Source organism: Strongylocentrotus purpuratus, unplaced genomic scaffold (genome assembly GCF_000002235.5).
Source record: "Strongylocentrotus purpuratus isolate Spur 01 unplaced genomic scaffold, Spur_5.0 spur5_scaffold_16, whole genome shotgun sequence".
Taxonomy (NCBI): Eukaryota; Metazoa; Echinodermata; class Echinoidea; order Camarodonta; family Strongylocentrotidae; genus Strongylocentrotus; species Strongylocentrotus purpuratus.
Window position 1 is genome coordinate 25,130,155 of NW_022145601.1, and position 6,695 is coordinate 25,136,849.

Below are 6,695 nucleotides of genomic sequence, written 5' to 3' on the forward strand. Positions count from 1 at the left end.
TATCGGTACTCACGTTATCGGGGAAATTGTCAGGAACTCCAAAAGTCTCCAAGGAATATGCCAAGCCCTCGCGACTTCCCTTCAAGAACACAAACAAGACATCCCGAAGCTGGTGAACCTCCTTAAGGCAGACATCCCCAGTGATGTTTGCCATGTAAGAGTTGGTCAACAACAAGAGCGAATACCAGCCAATAAGAGTTGGATGTTAGATGTCCGCGTACGACCAGGACCAGTAAGAGAGGAAACCACTGTCCTCTTCGAACCAGACAAGCATATGGGATGGCCAGAGGGCATCGAACTGGAAGCTTGCTTGGTTCAGCTAAGTCCTGGGAGCTCATGCTGCATCCAGCTACCCATTCACAACCATTCAGGGAAGGACACCACCCTACCTCGCTACACCTCCCTTGGGAGGTTAGAGCAGATAGGGACAATTCTCCCTGAAAACATCAACGAAGAAGATGACACAACAGAAGTGCCAAAGGTGACAGTATCTGCAGTCTCAACTGAAGAACAAAAGAAGAACAACAATACCTTCGACTTCAGCCAGCTGACTTCAGAGCAAAGGGTTGCAGCAGAGGACCTCATGAAACAGGAAGCAGGAGCTTTTTCTACTGGAGAACATGACATGGGGTGCATTCGTTACCTCCAAATGAAGATAAGATTGACCGGCGACATACCTGTACAGCGAACTTACCAATCCATTCCCGCCCGTTATACCAGGAGGTGCGAACCTACTTGCAGGATCTGATTGAAAGAGGGTGGATTGTGAAATCAGAGTCTGCTTACGCATCCCCTGTAGTCTGTGTCCGGAAGAAAGATGGTGGCCTTCGCCTCTGTGTCGACTATAGGGGACTCAACAGCAAAACAATACCAGACCGGCAACCCATCCCACGCATGCAAGACGTCTTAGATGGTCTAGCAGGAAACTTGTGGTTCAGCACTCTTGACCAAGGGAAAGCATACCACCAAGGGTTTATGACCGAAGAGAGCAGACCACTGACAGCCTTCGTCACACCTTGGGGACTGCATGAGTGGGTTAGAATTCCCTTTGGTCTCAGAAATGCCCCTGCTGCCTATCAGAGGTGCATGGAGAATATCTTAGACGGGCTGAACCATGTGATATGTGAGGTGTACCTTGATGACATTATCGTCTATAGCAAGACTTTTGAAGAACATGTTGCCAATCTGAGAACAGTGTTTCAACGGCTGCAACAACATGGAGTGAAACTGAAGCTAGCCAAGTGTCACACTTTCCAAAAGAAGGTGAGATATCTGGGACGTATAGTCACAGCTGATGGATACAGACCGGACCAAGAAGAAACGGCTGCACTTCAGTCACTGAAAGAAAAGACACCAAAGACAATTGGAGAAGTACAGAAGCTGCTTGGGCTGACAGGCTATTACAGACGGTACCTCAAGAATTACGCAAAGAGAGCCAGACCGCTTTACCAGCTTCTACAAGCACAGGACACAGGAGAAGTCAAGAAGAAGACCAGGATAGCCAAGCCGAAGAAGTCTGGAGGTCAAGCTCCATCAAATGTCCCGGTTACTTGGTTACCTTCCCACCAGGCAATCATAAATGAATTCATTGATGAGCTAAGTTACCCACCGGTAATGGCATATCCTAACTTCACTCTTCCGTTCGTGCTGCACACTGATGCCTCCAAAGATGGGCTCCGAGCGGTGTTGTATCAAGAAAAAGATGGGAAGTTACGGGTCATCGCCTATGGTTCCCGAACCCTGACACCAGCCGAGAGGAATTACCATCTACATTCGGGTAAGTTGGAATTCTTGGCCCTTAAATGGAGCATCACCGACCAATTCCGAAGTTACCTCCAATACGCGAAGTCATTTGAGGTATTCACGGATAACAACCCCCTCACATACGTGTTGAGTACCGCAAAATTGAATGCTACTGGTCATAGGTGGATTGGGGAACTAGCAGATTTCAATATCTCCATCCGCTATAGACCGGGAAGAGCAAATGGGGATGCTGATGCTCTATCACGTATGCCATTGGAGAACAGCAATCTAGCTGCAGAGTACAGTGAGGAGATCTCCCCCGATGTCATGACTGCCACCCTCCAGGGAATCCGCTACCAGTCGAATGATGATTTTGCTGTTGTACATTCCTTGGTGGTGGATCCAGCTGTGGAGGACGACATGACCGACACCACATTGGGATGTACCCAGTTATTCTCCTTACAGGATGTCAAAATAGCCCAACAGGAGGACACAGACATTGCCCCTATTTTGCAATACCAAGCCAAGAGAAGATGGCCAAAGAAGCATGAGCGGCAGCATGAGACCCAAGGTACCAAGTCCATCATGCACGAGTGGAAAAGGCTAGAGGTTGGAGATGATGGAATCCTCCGTTGTGTAACCAAAACTAAAACACAGCTAGTCCTTCCAAGGAAGTGGTGGATCTTCGTTTGCGAGGAGCTCCACAACAAGATGGGACATCTGGGATCAGAGCGGACGGTAGAGTTGGCAAGGGATAGGTTTTACTGGCCCCACATGGAGAGCACAATCAACACTTACGTCACCACCCAATGTCAGTGTATCAAACAGAAGAAACCATCAAAACCCAACAGGGCCCCTCTCATCCCTATCGCAACAGCAGAGCCTTTCGAACTGGTGAGCATCGACTTTCTTCATCTAGTACGTAGTCGTGGAGGATACGAGTACATTCTGGTCGTAATGGACCATTTCACCCGATTTGCACAAGCATATCCCACGACCAACAAATCCGGTCGAACTGCAGCAGACAAGGTCTTCAACGACTTTGTTTTGAAATTTGGTTTCCCGAGACGCCTTCATCATGATCAGGGACGCGAGTTTGAGAATCAGCTGTTCACAAGATTACAACAGCTATCCGGTGTCACCCATTCACGCACATCCCCCTATCACCCACAAGGAAACGGCCAGGTTGAGCGTTTCAACAGGACTCTCCTGTCGATGCTGCGAACTCTAACCGAGGAACAAAAGCACGATTGGAAGCAACATCTCAACAAGGTAGTCCATGCCTATAACAACACCAAGCATGACACCACAGGATATTCTCCACACTATCTCCTGTTTGGGCACTCCGCAAGGCTTCCAATCGACCTAGCTTTTTGTATCTCCCTCAACCAGAAGCAACAGCCGAGGAATATGCCAGAGTACGTGGCCAAATGGAAGGATAGATTGAAGGAAGCGTATGACTTAGCAGGACGAGCAGCCCGCCAATCTGCTGAAAAGGGAAAACGACGGAAGGCAGCGAGCACAGTTTTGATGCCCGGAGACAGGGTTCTGGTCAAAGACTGTTCCCCTAGGGCTGGTCCAGGAAAACTACGGTCATACTATGAAGACCGGATCTACGTTGTAAAAACGAGAAAGGGGGAACTTCCTGTATACGTGGTTCATCCAGAGAATGGTACGGGCAGAGAGCGGACGCTACATCGCAATCTGCTATTTCCATGTGATTCGCTGGTCCCAGATAAGTCTATACCCACTATAGCACAAAAGACTAGCAGAAAGGCGCGAATGCAACCACAGACGGATCAGCAACAGCCACCCTCTCATCTGCAGAATCGGCCAGTGGATAGCTCAGATGAGGAGGAGGAAATGTATTTGACGAAATTCCATCGCCGTCAGGCGGCACGGCAAGATCTTCAAGAAAGAGAGGAAGATACTCAAGTGCACCTAGACGATACTGTAAACCCAGGAATCACGCAAAGACAAGACATGGGAAGCACAGCTCCAACTAGTCCAGCATTCCAGGCCCAAACCCAACCGGTAGAGGAGGAGACAAGGCTGATGGACTCGTCAGTACCACTAACTGACCCGACCAACCAGTCTGACTCTTCTGAAGATATCGAACCTAGAAATGTGCGCCCTCAGCGGAAAAGACAACCCCCAAACCAATTCACATATTATGGCCCTGGCACACCGGATCCACAGTGCATGCAATACGATGTCAGTGGAATTTCCACGCATCAGGATAACTCTGGTTTGCCGTTCGCAGGTGCCCAAGTGTTCCAACCGCCTCCATTCAAAACAAATATCCCTACAATGTCCATGCCCATGCCCATGCCTATGCCCATGTATACGAATGGACACTTTCCTAGGCCAAAGTGGCAACAGTAGTTAGCGTCCTGGATATAGATTATTTAATTAAGATTGAATTAACGGGTTTTGGGAAAGTCAGAGTGAAATTAGATTGCAGTGTTAATAATGCCAGGAACAGGAGTGAATATTCACCCCTCAAAATGGTTATGTTATGCTACGTTATGTTATTTTATCGTAAGGAAAGGGAAGGGTTAATGAGATAATGGATGCCACTGTTGGAAATGTGGACATTCCTTGTATATAGCCAAGGGCTAATAAAGGAATGCATTATTGGTTATTACCCTCAAGAGTATTTTGGTTATGGTGAATTGTATTAAATATTGTGCATGGATCTTACGGATCGGAAGTTATACTCTGGTAGGAACGCGCGCCTGCTGGTAATGTAGTTTCTCAAATGCGCCATTGAGACGCATACATAGGCTCATGCCTAGCACAAAAATTGATGCAATTCATTACATATCATCGTCTATGAGTAGCTTGAGCAAAGTTTTATGCTTTTCTTGGCTAGAAATGGATCAGTTATATCAGTTTGGCTTTGACTTTTTTTTGTGATTTTTTTTTCATGCGATTAATCGATTCATTGTATATACATTATTATGTTTAAGGTTGTTTTGGAGTATATTAGAGGAGCGACTATCGGTAGATCAAAGATTGTTGCTTGTTACGTCTCATTTTATTGTTGTATTGTTAGGTAGGATCGCGATGATCAGTTTAGTTCAATAAATGTTTAATATAGAATTGATACCTTGTGGAAATGTCGAAGATGACATTTGTTTTTGGAGGGATGGGTGTAAGGCCCTGGAAAATAGGCCTCCCTCAAAATTTTGTATACATATATCCTGTTAGTATTGTCATATATTTTACACATCAGTTTCTTAAAAAGTTTACACAGCTTCCTGCAAAGATGCAGAAACCCAACCCGTTTCCGAGAAGTGGTGACTCATTATTGTGCCCTCTCTCCAAAACGAAACCAAATCAAAGGCGTTGGTCATGTCAGTGGTTTCTGCCTGATAGCATCAGTTCTATACCTGATGCTTCACAGTAAACACTTATTCTGACCAGCCTCTTCATTTCTTTTCAGGTAAGAAATTACAACTTTTGATCTCTTTCAATTCTGTCTGGCTAAGTTAATTATTATTGTTTAATTCATATATGACATTGTTGTGCTGCAACTCGTGTTTAATAATGAAGTGAATGTTATTAGTGATTTAGAACCAATTAAGTGTATTTTATCAAACCAGACTGATCATGAGAGATGCAGGCTTAACATATGTATCTACGTGCCATGTATCTATTGTATGGTGTTAGTTATATTTATGAAGCATTTAGATTATATAATTGTCGTATTATTATGTAGTAGAAGTAGTAAATCTTTATATATTCATACTAAGTCAGGATAAACCAACTAGTGTGAACACACCTCATAATGTGTGTATGCTTAATGTGAGATGTATAGTGACGAGTTCATACCCCACTATACAAGAGTAGTAGTAAAGTTAATCCTGATACCAATTCAATAGTCTGTGCATCAGGAGAAGTTTCTCTAGTCTTTATCAGAGATAACTGTGACATGCTATGACTAATGACTTGTGGTCAGCAGTAGTCCACCAACTGGACAAATGAGGGAATATCATAGAAAAGAGAGAATTTGGGTTCATAGTTCAAGATTCAGGTCTTTGATAAATGATTTGTTATGCATTTGTAGTTTCTCTCTCTTTCTCTTTCGCTTTCTCTCTCTTTTACTCCCTCTCATTTCTGGTTTCTCTCTTTAACTGTTAATATCATATTTGAAGCTTGAGTGTGATTTTGTTAGAATATATTCCTTGTATCTTTTATTATACTTTTGTTACTGCATATAGAGAAGAGTTTTGTTAGAATAGAGAAAGTAATTTGGTATTATTTTAGAAAAGGATTTTAGGGTTACTGCGACTATAGACAGGTTGGGATATTGGAGAAAGTTGGGTTATTGTGTAAAAAGACACAAAACGACTTTTAACTGGTTCACCTTGTTGGTCTATAATTACAGTTAGCCGTGTTCAGATTAGAAGATAAGCAGTCAGATGCCTATGTCAATGTTCTTTATGAATTTAGAGTTAGCTGTGTTCATATTCATATTTAATCCGTATTACTTGTATTTAGTTTCATTAGTGGAATATGTTATTCCATGTTTATCGTTTATGTTATTAAAGAGTTCTATACCTGATGCTTCACAGTAAACACTTATTCTGACCAGCCTCTTCATTTCTTTTCAGAATTTATATTATTTACCCCCGGACCGGGGTAACATATGCAATTTGCATTCTGAAAATTGTATTACAAAAGATAGTAGCAGATGAATGAAGTACTTCATCACTACACACAACTGGGAAAGAAGCATCCATAAATTTTAATGTATTTAGTTGATAACAAAAATCGCATAGTACATCACGTTATCCAGAAAATGGCAAAAATGTACATTATGCTAAGAATATCTTGCTTCATTCACTTTGGTGGAGAATCTTGTAAGATTAACGGGCAAGAATACAATAAATCTTTCAGAATAACTAAAGTTATTTCTTGGGGTGAGGCTTCCTTTAATTAACCAA